General features: G+C 42.8%; 1 non-coding gene across 1 annotated transcript; it reads right to left on the bottom strand.

The window, feature by feature from the left end:
• Positions 1–9484: 9484 nt before the first annotated feature.
• On the bottom strand, positions 9485–9557 carry trnak-uuu (transfer RNA lysine (anticodon UUU)). Its single transcript has one exon. It is a non-coding gene; the product is annotated as a tRNA-Lys (tRNA).
• Positions 9558–14897: the final 5340 nt, after the last annotated feature.

Here is a 14897-nt window from a genome sequence, read left to right as displayed (position 1 = left end):
GCGAGAAATGTAACAGGTGAGGCAGGTGAACTTAGAGCTTAGGAGCTATGATGTTGCTGCCATTATTGAAACTTGATTATGGGAAGGACAGGATTGGCAGCTTAACATTCCAGGATACATTCCCGTTGTTTCAAGTTGGATAGAGAGGGATGTAAAAGGGGTAGGGGAGTTGCACCACTGGTTAAGGGGAATATCACAGCTATACTGTGGGAGGACACCTCGAGGACACATACAGCAAGGTAATATGGTTCGGGTTCAGGAATAGGAAGGGAGGAGTCACAATGTTGGAGTTTTACAATAGCCACCCAACTGCCAGCGGGAGATTGAGAAACAGATATGTAGGCAGATTTTGGCAAGGTGTAAAAGTAACACTGTTGTTGTGGTGGGAGATTTTCATTCCCGTTATATTGACTGGGACTCACTTAGTGCTGGGGGTGTGAATAGGGCAGAGTTTGTAAGGAGCATCCGGAAAGGTATCTTGAAACAGTAGGTAGATAGTCTCGCCATGAGAAAGACTGGATCTGGTATTGGGGAATGAGGCCAGCCAGATGGTCGATGTTTCAGTAGAGGAGCAGTTCAGAAGCAGAAACCACAATTCAGTAAACTTTTTTCAGTAAACCAGTAAAGGTATTAATGGATAAAGATGTGTAGTCCTCAAGTTAAGGTGCTAAATTGGGGGAAGGTTAATTACAACAATATTAGGCAGGAGCTGAAGAATGTAGATTGGGGTCAGATGTTTGAGGGCAAATCATCATCTGGCATGTGGGAGGCTTTCAGTTGATAAGGATTCAGGACTGGCGTATTCCTGTAAGGGTGAAGGGTCCACATGGCAAGTTTTGGGAACCTTGGATAATGAGAGATATTGTGAACCTAGTCAAACAGAAAAAAAAGGAAGCATTTGTCAAAGCTCGGAGGCTGGGAATACAGGAAGTAATCGTAGAATACAAGGAAAATAGAAAAAAACCTTCAGCAATGAGTAAGGAATTCTAAAAGGGTCCACGAAAAAAACATTGGCCAGCAGGTTTAAGGGAAATCCCAAAGCTTTTTATACATATATAAAGAGCAAGAAGGTAGCCAGGGAAAGGGATGGCCCACTTAAGGACAAGGGAGGGAATCTATGCACAGAGCTAGAGGAAATGGGTGAGGTATTAAATGAGTACTTTGCGTCAGTATTCACCAAAGAGATTGACTTGGTGGATGGGAAAGGGTGTGTAGATACTTTGAGCAATGTTGAGATCAAAAAGGAGATGGTATTGGGGTTCTAGAGTAAGATTAAAGTAGCCAAGTCCCCAGGGCCTGATGGGATATACCACAGAATACTGACCGAGGCAAGGGAGGAAATTGCTGGGGCTTTGAGAGAAATCTTTGTATTCTCACTGGCTAAAAGGGATGTCCCAGAAGATTGCTGATTAGCCAATGTTTTTCTTTTGTTTATTAAGGTTCGCAAAAATAATCCAGGTCGTGAATGTCCGGAGAGTATTACATCAGTGGTATGAAATTATTGGAGACGATTCTTCAAGACAGGATTTATTCCCACTTGGAATTAAGGGTTTGTATTTGTGTGCGGGAACATGGTTTTGTGAAGGGGAGGTTGTGTCTCAGTAACTCGATCAAGCATTTCGAGGAACTGACAGGTATGATTGATGAGGATAGGGCAGTGGATATTGTCCACATGGACTTCAGTAAGGCAACTGACAAGGTCCCTCATGGTAGATTGGTGCAGAAGGTGAAGTCGCATGGGATCAGAGGCAAACTGGGAAGATGGATACAAAACTGGCTCAGTAAACGAAGACAGAGGATAGCAGTGGAAGGGTGCGTTTCTAAATGAGGGGTTGTGACCTTCCTCAGGGATCAATACTGGGACCTTTGTTGTTTGTAATATAAATAAATGATTTTGACGAAAATGTAACTGGTTTGATTAGTAACTTTGTGGACGATGCAAAAGTTGGTGGATTTGCGGATAGCAATGAGGACCATCAAAGGATACAGCAGGATATAGATCAGTTGAAGACTTGGGCAGAGAGATGGCAGAAAGAGTTTAGTGTGGCCAAATGCGAGGTAATGCATTTTGGAAGGTTTAATACAGAGAGGAAATACACAGTAAATGGCAGAACTCTTCGGAGTATTGATAGGCAAAGGAACCTTGATGTACAGGTATGCTGTCACTGAAAGTGGCAACGCAGGTGGAGAAGGTAGTCAAGAAGGTATACGGCATGCTTACCTTTATCAGCCGGGGGATTGAGTTAAAATTTAACAAGTCATGTTGCATCTTCATAGAACATTAGTCAGGCTTCACTTGGAAAATAGTGCTCAATTCTGGTCGCCACACTACCAGAAGGATGTGGAGGTTTTGGAGAGGTACACAAAAAGATTTACTAGCATGTTGCCTGTTATGCAGGGCATTAGCTATGAGGAGAGGTTGGAGAAATTCGGTCTGTTCTCACTGGAACGAAGAAGGGCGACTTGATGGAAGTCTCCGAAATTCTGAGAGGCATGGACAGAGTGGATAGTCAGTAGGTTTTTCCCAGGGTGGAAGAGTCAATTACTAGGGGGCATAGGTTTAAGGCGTGAGGGGTAAAGTTTAAAGGACTTATACGAGGAAGATCCTTCACACAGAAGGTGGTGAGTGCCTGGAACTCACTGCCTGGGTAGGTAGTGGAAGCGGATACGGTTGTGGCTCTTAAGGTGCATCCCGACAAATACATGAATAGAATGGGAATAGAGGGATATGCTCCTTGGAAAGGTAAGCGGCTTTAGTTTAGTCGCGCAGTATGTGTGGTGCTGGTTTTGAGGGCCGAGGGGCCTGTTCCTGTGCTGTAATTTTCTTTGTTCTTTGTTCGTTGTTCAGAGTTTCCTCTACCAGGACAAAAATGTTGCTGCCGAACGTGGACTTCCATTGCTACACGATTATCCGTTGCAACATATGTCTTCTGCAGTGTGGCTAACCAGGATTGCCCCTATCTCTTAGTACCTCCAATGACGCTCCGTGTTATGTTTTACAGGTTGACAAAAAAATCGAACATTTCTGACACGAAATCTCCTCCCGAGCATAGGTGAGTTAGATGAGATTTCTCCATTTACTCAGTGACAGCCGCCCTACTTTTTATCCCTCACCGCTTGAAATAAAATAAAGCACATTATATTTGCATTCGAATTTGTGTACTTTATATCTACACGACTATTTTTGTTTCTGTATTGCTCGGCTAGACTCCAATAGATCACTGTCCATCCCCTCTGAACGCCCTTAGGTCTGAAATGAGTACCTTTTCCTGAACGCCATGTGCCATCATTTTATGCACTGACTTCAACCTGCATTGGCTCTTTGCAATTTTATGCTCCCATCGACATTTTATACTACGCCATCAAAGTAGTAAAATGCATGATTTTAGACATATCATTTGGTTAAAGCTCTGCATATTAAAACTACCAATTTGAGTGTGTCACCATTATCCCTACATTTTCTCTCCGACATTTCACCCAATGTCTTTCTGCAAACAAATAGATTCGTCCGAACTAGGTGTGCTTTCCTCTCGTTTCCAATCAAACATTTTCCAATGCCCCCGAAGACTTTTGGAATTGGAGATAAGTAAATTCTTTGGCTACATTTATATCCACGATGTATTTTTCTATCAAAAGCTGAAGGCGTTCCGTTGAATCCAATTTACCAGGAATTAATCCATGGTGGGATTTTAAGATCATGTCTGTACCCGAGAGGTATATTGTACGTAAGGCACTAAAGGTCTGAGCATTGGAAAACTATTGGAGAAATGAATGGCACTAAAAGCGTGTGAATTCCCAGGAACTGATTGCCAGATCCTTGGGATTTTTTAAAATTGATATCTGGAAATACTGAAAATACGACCCCACTGTTAAGAAAAGGCATATAGGGGATGACAGGATCACTCAGACACAAATTGACAGTTGGGTAAGGGTGGGAGGGGGGAATTAAGGCAGTTTCGTACAATTTCACAGAATAGCTGCGTTTACATAAAGAAATCTGCACTTCCTCTTTCATGGAACCACGCAAAGCCAAATATGTAATTCTAACCTCGTTATGATGCATTAGAAAGTTAAAGCGATTGGTGAACAAAGAAAAGGGCGGAGCTTCAACCTGTCCAATAGAGTTCCAAACAACACTTCATTTAATAAAAGTTTCTGCCTTGAGGAATGGAACAGCCCACTGCGAACACAGTATAAACAATGTGAAAAGTCCAAGTAAACACCTGTTTCACTTGAAAGATGGAGGAGATGGTTAAGCTTCTTGGCGAACATAATCGATATTTCCCCGGTTAACGACACAGTTCTCTGTGGTCTTCACCCTTTCTTTAGCAAATCAACTTTGAAACATGCCTCTTGTATTTTGACAAGGCGGTGGCCATCTGCTTAAAAACAAATATTCTGCATCACGCTATTATATAGAAGGCGTGTTCAGTATGAACATCTGAATCATTCAAACAACAATTTCTGCCTTAGTAACGGGTTTGTCTAAAAAAAAACGCTTGAATTTATGCCCTAAATCTATGTAAAAGACACATCTCTTTTTACAGCCCTTTTCCCCAATGTTGCCTTTTTACTTCTGGCATGAAGTTACCATGGAAGCCAATTTTCATCGGAAAATCTCCTCCAATGACGTGATCATCTGCCTTGCTGATGTTAATTAAGAATATGCTCTGGACATGATGGCTAATTCCTCATCTCCTTGGCAAAAAGAGCCTTGGCGGCACATCATATATCTCTTGTCAATGAGTTACAATTGTTATACTCTGCCAGTAGAGGGAGTATCCACTTGTCAAATTAACGCTTTGAAACAACGACTCAAGAAACTAATCTTTCAAAATAAAGGACTAGACTGCAAAGTTCAAACTGTATATGAAATGGGACAATCAAATGAGGGTTGAAGACTTGTGTCATAAAAGAGTGACATTGAGATTTAAGGAGATGGCAGGAATTTCAAAGAACTTTGTGTGTGCATAGTGATAAGGACATAAGAACATAAGAAATATGAGCAGGAGTAGGCCAACTAGCCCTTCGAGCCTGCCCCGCCATTCAATAAGATCATGGCTGATCTGTCTTGGCTCAGTTCCACTTTCCCGCCCTCTCCCCATAACCCTTAATCCCCTCTCTTATCAAAAACCCATCAACCCGCGTCTTAAAAATATTTAGCGAGGTAGCCGCCACCACTTCAACGGGCAGAGAATTCCAGAGATTCACCACCCTTTGAGTGAAGAAGTTCCTCCTCAACTCCGTTCTAAAACGCCCCCCCCCCCCCGCCTTTATCTTGAGGCTGTGCCCCCTAGTCCTACTATCCTTTCTGAGCAGGAAGAGTCTCTCCACCTCTATCCTATCCATCCCATTCATCATCTTATACGTCTCAATGAGATCACCCCTCATTCTTCTAAACTCTAACGAGTACAAGCCTAATTTATTCAGCCTCTCCTCATAGCTCAACCCCCTCAACTCCGGCATCAGCCTAGTAAACCTCCTCTGCACTCCCTCCAAGGCCAAAATATCCTTGCGTAAGTACGGCGCCCAAAACTGCACACAGTACTCCAGCTGCGGCCTCACCAATGCCCTATACAGCCGCAGCAAGACCTCCCTACTTTTATATTCAATCCCCCTCGCGATGAATGCCAGCATCCCATTCACCTTCCTGACCACCTGCTGCACCTGCAAGCTGGGTTTTTGCGACTCATGCACAAGGACCCCGAGGTCCCTCTGCACCGTCGCCTGCTGCAGTTTTTCTCCACGTAAGTAATAATCCTTCCTACCATTATTCCTACCAAAGTGAACCACCTCGCACTTGCCAACATTAAATTCCATCTGCCATTTCCTGGCCCATTCGCCCAGCCTATGGAATAAGATAAGAAATAAGATAATCTTGAACGACAACTTACGAAACTTCTGCTATTGCAGAAAATGCAGATGCATGGGATTGAGGGTGATTTAGCAGTTCGGATCAGGAATTGGGTAGCTGATAGAAGACAGAGGGTAGTGGTTGATGGGAAATACTCAACCTGGAGTTCAGTTACAAGTGGTGTACCTCAAGGATCTGTTTTGGGGCCACTGCTGTTTGTCATTTTTATAAATGACCTAAATGAGGGTGTAGAAGGATGGATTAGTAAATTTGCTGACGGCACCAAAGTTGGAGGAGTTGTAGACAGTGAGGATGGATGTTACAGTTTGCAGAGGGACATAGATAAGCTGCAGAGCTGGGCCGAGAGGTGGCAGATGGAGTTTAATACAGAAAAGTGTGAGGTGATTCACTGTGGTAAGAATAACAGGAGTACAGAATATAGGGCTAATGGAAGGACTCTTAGTAGTGTTGACGAGCAGAGAGATCTCGGGGTACATGTGCATAGCTCCCTGAAAGTTGGCACCCAGGTTGATAAGGTTGTTAAGAAGGCGGACGGTGTGTTAGCTTTTATTGGTAGAGGGATTGAATTTCAGAGCCATGAGGTCATGTTACAACTGTACAAAACTCTGGAGTGGCGGCACTTGGAGTATTGCGTACAGTTCTGGTCACCGCATTATAAGAAAGATGTGGAGGCATTGGAAGGGGTGTAGAGGAGGTTTACCAGGATGTTGCCTGGTATGGTGGGAAGGTCTTATGAGGAAAGGCTGAGGGACTTGAGGTTATTTTCATTGGAGAGAAGAAGGTTACGAGGTGACCTGATTGAGGCATACAAGATGATCAAAGGATTGGATAGGGTGGACAGTGAGAGCCTTTTACCTCGGATGGTGATGGCTAACACAAGGGGACATAGCTTTGAATGAAGGGGTGGTAATTATAGGACGGATGTCAGAGGTAGGTTCTTTACTCAGAGGGTAGTAAAGTCGTGGAATGCCCTGCCTGCAGCAGTTGTGGACTCGCCAACTTTAAGGGCGTTCGAATGGTCAGTGGATCGGCATATGGATAACATTGGAAAAGTTTAGGTTAGAGGGTCATTAGATTGGTTCCACTGGTCGGCGCAACATCGAGGGCCGAAGGGCCTGTACTGCGCTGTAATGTTCTATGTTCTATAGGTCAAAATAACTCGTAGATCAATAAACGGGCGGGATTACAATTTCTGAGAGAGAAAAGGATGACTTCTGTGCGGCTACACGAATAGAGATTTTGTTCATGTTGAAAAGCAGCGCCCGAACAGGGAGTTGAATCCTGTTCCCTCAGATGAAAAATTTACCGACTGAGTTATGCAAGCTCCCACCCGAACAGTGATACAGCGAACTTCACTGGCTGCTGTCCAATCTTACATGAACTGGTGGCGGCCAATTTCCCTGTTAGCATTTTCCTATTATTTGGCTGTTTGGGTTATAGTGAACCTTGAGATGAGGTGTTCTTCAAATGTTGCCATTGCGCTTTGTAAGACTGCCTGTTTGGAAGAATCAATTGTATTTCCGATTTCCCTGAACACATTTTTCGCACTGATCCACAGCGAGACTGGGTGGACAGCGATCTCGTTCTGCCTTCCTGGGTCTTATGAAGAGTAAAGTGAGGATTAATTTCTTTTTCACAGACGGCTCGCTGGACATATATAACACATTAAAAATATTAAAGTTATGAAGTTATATCAAAGAAGTACATCGGTTAATCTATTTAAGGGGGAAAAAATGTCAAATAATTGTGTTTAAGGTGGAAGAAAATCAACACCCAAACAGGGAGTTGAATTCTGGCCACTAAGGTTAAAAGCCTGATGCACTCCCAGCTGAGCTACCTCAGCAACTAGGCACTTGGGCTGTTCCGGCCTTGAACCAGCCATTCATTCACAGTGAGTTGTCACTTGAATGAGAGGACCGTAGGGACATGGGGTTCATCTCCATATAGCCCTGAAAGCAGCCAGTCAGGTCGATAAAATGGTTAGCTAGGCATTTGGGGTGTCCTAATATGTTAAACAAAGCATCGAATATAACAGCACGGAGGTTATGATGGAGCTGTATATAATGATTGATAACTTACAGCTACATTATTCTATAGTATACAGAATTCTGGCTTGAAACTCTCTTTGGAGAGTGATTTCGCTGGAGGGGATACAAAAGATATTGACCATGAAGTTGCCTCTGATGAGGAATTTCAGCTATGAATAGCGACTGGTGAAGATGGCGTTGCTTACCTCTGAGCTGAAAAGTTTGAGAGTTGCTGATGTGTTCTTGGTCATGGGAAAGTGTGATGCCATCCACTTTGAGATCAAAATGACAATTAGTTTATCTTTCTAAATCTCAGAGTGCTGAGTATGTGATATATTTGGCGGAACAAGGTCCTCATTAAATCCTTCAATTTCGATCCTTACTCTGTCTTTCTTGTGCGAAGTCCAACAGTAATTCAGCCTTGCCTTCGTTTTTTAACGCACTTGTCCCATAAACGTGAATTCAAACCATTGTGCGACCTTTCTGCGCATTTCATTGAATAACTTTTGAATTCGAAACTTTTGAACTGCGCGAGATCATGCATTTTCTGAGGTCCAATGCACGTAGGAATTCTACATAAATGGAAGAGCACTTAGGAGTATTGACAGGCAGACAAACCTGGACGTGCACGTCCATGGATCACTGAAAGTGGCAACAACGTGGATAAAGTAGGCAAGAAGGCGTATGGTTTGCTTGAAATCATCGGTCGTGGCACTGAGCATATATATATATATATAAATGCATGCTATGCTGCAGCTGTAGAGAACCTTAGGCATTATTTAGAGTATTGTGTACAATTCTGATCGCTACACTACCAGAACAATTTGGATGCCTTGGGGATTATGCCGAAGAGGTTTCCTCTCGCGTTGCCTGGACTGGAGGGTTTTACCTATGAGGAAAGTTTTGCTGTCACTGGAACAATGAAATTTGAGAGATGACCTGATGGAGATTTACAAATTATGAGTGGCATGGACAGAGTGGATAGTCAAATGCTGATTCCTCGGGTAGACAAGTTAAGTACGAGGGAACATAGATTTACGATGCGTAGGAAAAATTTAAGAGGAGATATGCAAGACATTTTTTTTTACACAGGGGATGGTGAATAGCTGGAACACACTGTCTGGGAATGCAGTGGGAGAAATGATAGCGGCATTTAAGGTGCAACTCGATGAGCACACGAGTTGAATGGGAATAGAAGGATATGGACTCCATAAGTGCATGCCGTTTTACTTTAACTCTTAAAACACACTTTAACATTAACTGAAAATCAACTTTAACTAAACATCATTTAACTGAAAATAGATACTACTGAGGTTATTTGTTGGCCTTTCTCTCGGTTAGAGTGGAGTTCGATCATTAATCTTAAAATAATCAGGATGAATTCCTTGTGGGTTCTGGAATAGCATTACTTATGATGGAGAGCACTTGAAACGTCATAGCAGACAAGGGTGAGAACCATCTGGCGCAAAATTGGATTGAAATGCATCCACGTTTGAATGTCTGGAGCAAACGCAAAGTGACCAGTGGCTCAGTTGACACATGAAAGAGTGTGACTCGCTTGAGAATGGAGGTTTAAAAGCATCGCCCGAACAGGGACTTGAACCCTGGGCCCTCAGATTAAAAGTCTGATGCTCTACCGACTGAGCTATCCGGGCTCTGGCAGTCTACTTGCGGAGCGCCCTATACTGGCCGGTCTGAACATCACATGGTTGAACTTCTGCATTCCTTCTTATTTGGGCGGTTGTCACCACTCTAACCTAATAAACGGACCCTAATTTTATCCAAAATTTGAGACAGCTACCTGATTGACAGCAAACCAATGATACATTCAATAACTGCATTTAATTAATAGAAACCAGTGGAGAATAAGCAAGGACTGTGGCTCCTTTCAAATCCTTCTAAATGCAGCAAGTGGGAAATGAGCACTTCCGTTCATCATGTCTGTCCGTATTTCAGGGAACGAGAATTGCAACGACGGAAAAATTAACAAAAGAAAAAAAAACTGGACCACAACTTCCTAATGATTCAGTTACCAAGTCTTGGGGGAGCAGCAACGAATCTGAGTCCGTGGGCAAAACAGCAAACTATAAAAATCTCATTTCGAAAACATGTTTTCCATCACTGCAGTTCGTGTGGTGTATCTGCTCTTATAGTACTTTTGGGAAAGATATTCCCGCAATTGAAACCAACAACAGTGAAGGAATGTTTGATACAGTCTGCCTTCTCGAGTTGAAACTTTAGGTAGTGATGGAGGATTCATTGGCCTGGACATTTGTCAATCAAAAAGCTCTCAATTCTTGAAAGCGAAGTTTTTACAAAGCATCGCGATGCCTGCAAAGCTTCAAACTGAATTCTGCAAGTATCGCTGAAAGAAATGTATTTGAATTTTACGTGTCATGGAACCAATTGCGTGATATTGAAGAGCTTTTTTAGGACAGCATAAAAACAACCTTAAAATAGCCATCCTCAATGGGTGTGGATGAAATTCAAAATCTCAGAATGACATTCAATATTTCTTCAACCACCGGGAACAGAAATAAACTTACATTTGGAAGGAAATCAGAATACTGCAAAACTTTCCTTGATCAATCTTGGGACGGCCAGCATGAATTGCCTGAGGGTTCTGGGTTAGCATTATTCATGATGAAGAACGTCATGGCATACAAGGCTGGGAACCAAATAGTACAAAATTGGATTGGATTTCATCCGAGTCCGAATATCCAGAACAGACATTAAATGACCAGCGGATTCACTCGGCACTCTGAAACAATGTGACTCGATTGAGGGTGGAGATTTAAAAGCATAGCCCCAACAGGGGCTGGAACACTGGAACCTCAGATTAAAAATCTGATCGACTGAGTGATGGTGCACTGAGATCTTTTCTGGCTGGGTCGAACATTGTATGACTGAAGTTTTGCATTTCCTCCAGCAGTCATGCAATTTCTTCAGATTATTTCTCTCACACAGACATTTACTGTTGGGTTTGAGACGGTCAGTGCTTTCCTCTCAATACACAACACCCTCAATCAAACCTCACTGTCTCTCCAAAACGTGTTTGACGAATTATCGTGGCGAAACCCAAACCTTTCCAATGAAAACCTCCTCCGAGCATCGCTTTTAAACACTGTTTCTCCGGACCATTATTCCCTGTGATGGTCGCGGTGAAAAGGTGCTGATACAAGACAGTGGAATGAGGGGTGAGAATGGGAGTAAGGGTGCCGGAATGAAATGGGGTGTAACCCGACTCAGTCCAGTGTGTTTCAAATATTCATCTACAGAAATCATTAGCTGATATATTCAGGTAACTGTATTTATTCAAGACAAAATAATGGAGAATCAACAAGGATTTTGGTCGCTTGGCAAATCCTTGAACTGAAAACAGCGTCCAAACAGAAACTTGAACTCGAGAATCTCAGATTGCAAGTCTGATCTGAACCAACTGAGCAATCCAACCAGTGCGGGTTAGGTTGATTGGCCATGTTAAGAAATTGCCCCTTAGTGTCCAGGGATGAGTAGATTAGAGGGATTAGTGGGCATAATATGTAGGGATGTGGGGATAGGGCCTGGGTGGGATTGTGTTCGGTGCAGACTCGATGGGCCGAAGGGCCTCTTTCTGCACTGTAGGGTTCTATGATTCTCTGATTCAATGCAGTCGCAGCTGCACAGCGCCCTCTACTGGCTGGTCCAAACATTGCCTGGCTGAAATTTTGCATTTCTTCCAGCAGTCATCCAATATTTTCAGATGATTTCTCTGGCACAGGCATTCGCCTTTGGGTTTCACACAGTCAGTGCCTACCTTTCAATTACACAGCTCCCTCACTCAAACCTCACTGCCTGTCCAAATGATTCACGAATGATTGTCAAGAAACCCAAACGCTTCCAATGAACGCCAACTCCCAGCATTCACTTTTCAACATTGTTTCGTCGGGATCATTATTCCATGTGAGGTTCGCGGTGAGATAGTGATGTTGCAGGAACGTGGAGTTGGGGGTGGAGGTGGGGACATGCGAACGGGATGGAGTGTTAACTGACTCAGAGAAATGCGTTTCAAATAGTAATCTATAGAAAATCTGAATGCTGCCGTTGTCTCTAAAACAAGGCGCTAATGAAGGGACGTTATTTTTTTCCAACATTTTAGAGAGCTGCCCGATTGAATTTGGAAGGCCATAAGATACAAAACTGAGAAACAAGTGGATTGGAATATATCCACGTTTGAATGGCCGGGACCAGTGTCACATTAAATAGTGTGACTCGATTAAGAATCGCCCGCACAGGGTCGAGAATTCAGTATCCTCAGATTAAAAGTCTGATACTCCGCCAACTGGGATATTCGGGCTATAGATTCATTACCCCAGCAGTTCATTTTGATACAGTTCCAACAAACAGTCTTACAGCACGCGGTTGTTTTTTTCCTTCTGTTTCCAGTGTAATATCCTTAATCTTCATCTGGAGATGACATATGCCTGCTTACTGATCTCCAATTTTGCTCTCATAGATGGCAGAGACCGATCGGATCTGCTGACCTGTTACACCAACACAGTTTATGAAGCTACTTCAGGAACTTCAGGATCGAAAAAAGATGAGATGGGGCCTCACTAAGCATTGGAGCTGCCAAGCAGGCCAAATAGACGCTACATTTGTTCTTGTTTCTGTTGTTCTCACAGATGCGAATCAGAGAAACACCCACAATTATATTAACCTCCGAGTGTCAACAGTACCGATTGAAGAAGAGAATTCAGTCTTTCTGTACGCTTAAACGGGCATCAAATTTGAATGTTGTCGCCTTTATTCTCGTGAGTGCAGAAGCAGGAACACTGTTCTGATCGAGCTGTTTACAGTGATATTTCACCTTGCCAGATGGATCTGTGCTATCAATCGTCAATTTTTACAGGAAACTTTGCCGGAGATCTTCAACACTTTTGTCAAAATCGAGTGAAGCTGCTGAAACTTGCCGGAGATGTGTTTTTATTTTGCCAGGTCTCTGGGAGCTGGAGAATGCAGGCTTTCATTGCTTCATCGGCAAGTGACTAAAGGAAGATAAAATGAACGGCTAACAATGAGCTGAACCCACAGTTTAACGATCAGAGGCAGCTACCCCAGGTTCCACTGTTTGTCTTTACCCGGCGCTCTGCAGCATCTCAGAACAGATCCTCCACTCATCTATTCCTTCTCAGTCCTCCCTCTATAGATCATTTCCAATACTGGCAGACCTACTGCCTCCCTTTCATTATATCTTCATAAATCATGTTGCACCCAACCAACTACTCGTCCCATCTGCGTAAAGGGCGATGTGACACTTGCTGCTTCTGCCGTGTTTCTTCAATAGGCAATTGAAGGTAACATTAATTAGGGAAAGGCATGACTTTTATAGGGTGAAAAATGGAAAACATTTTTCATTAGTTGTGGGGACGTTTGTTATTACCTTCGTAAAAGGAAGAAAGCTAAAGTCAATGTAATTGTGCTAAATGCAATTTTGAATAATAAACCGACTTGACAGCCCGACTTGATCATTGAAATGTTCCAAGTTTTATCTTCCCACGCCTTGGGTGTAGTCATATTAATTATTTGTTTCTTTCGTGTAGGAGCTGGGTTTCGGAGTACAGTGTCATTCCTTGGACCACCAGTCAGCTTTTGAGCACGTGGGCTGAAAGGTAACAGTGTGATTTTTCTGATTGTTGGATCTCGTTTACATTGATTCCGAAACGGAAACGTTAGCACCACACTGCCTAATGTGAAAGCAGTACCGTTAAAATTTGAAGCTGTCCTCAGGACATGGGGTATAACGCATGGCTGAGGTTCCATCTCAAGCACTCGGGGATAATTCATAACCACGTTTAAACAATAAACATCCAACACATTTCATTAAAAAATTGCGAAGACGCGTTTTCCAGGAACAGATGGAAGGAAACACATATGGAATTAAAACCAGTTTATTTCAAATATGTGAGCAATTGCCGTGTTTTGTTGGCGACGAGACAATATAATGTTTTACTGAATAGAAAACCACACAATATTTTACCACATATTTTACGACGTAATACTTCATCACATCTGTTTTCCGCGGACTATTTTAACCGCACAATACCTTACTGCATGCTTCGCTACATAATACTTCAACACATATTTTACGACATAATACCTTGTTTTGTGAAGAATATTTTACCACATGCTTTACCGCAGAATACTGCACCGAGAGCAGAAAAGAAGTTCAGTTATTATGTTCAATGGCGACACTGCCAAGGAAGGGGGTGGGGGGGGATGTTATGGATCTAAAATTAAAGTAACCCAACTGAGAACTTATTTTTATACATTGCATCCTCAACCCCACGACGTATGCAAACACTTGAAAATTTGAATATTTAAACATAGAATGTAGTGGAATTAAGAGCAAAATGTGATAGACAGGAAATGGATGGGAATCGATGAGGGAGAGATGTTGAAAAGGGGTTTCAGCCAAACCTTGGGTGTGGTAGAATCAAAGACATAAGAACATAAGAAATAGGAGCAGGAGTAGGCCATCTAGCCCTTCGAGCCTGCCCCGCCATTCAATAAGATCATGGCTGATCTAAAGTGGATCAGTTCCACTTACCCACCTGCTCCCCACAACATGAGATAATTCTGACAGGTGAAATTAGCCAGTGGATTGATGGATTCCATCACCCAATTTTATTTACTCTGTTTAACTTCCTTCTGAATTCATCAAGCACCAAGCACACATGGTTTAACGCAATCACCACCACAACTAAGTCCCTTCCTGGTGACTTTGCTTTTCTGCCAATGAAACCATTCTAGACCGGTGCTGGCGGAACCATGTTGCTGCAGGTCGGACCCTGAAGTGTCCCCGTTTGAGTGTTGGTGTCCTCAGCAGTGCGTTCATCATGTTGCTGCGAAATGATGTCAACACATTGAATACAGTTAAAATTAAAGTAACTGGCATTGAATATAACGATCCATTTTCAATGTGAATGATATTTTTCAATAACTAATAGTTCCAT

The sequence above is a fragment of the Carcharhinus amblyrhynchos genome, chromosome 13 (assembly GCF_965287045.1).
Source record: "Carcharhinus amblyrhynchos chromosome 13, sCarAmb.v2.hapA, whole genome shotgun sequence".
Taxonomy (NCBI): Eukaryota; Metazoa; Chordata; class Chondrichthyes; order Carcharhiniformes; family Carcharhinidae; genus Carcharhinus; species Carcharhinus amblyrhynchos.
Note: the sequence above shows the minus strand (reverse complement) of the source record. Positions and strands in the feature narration are given on the sequence as shown.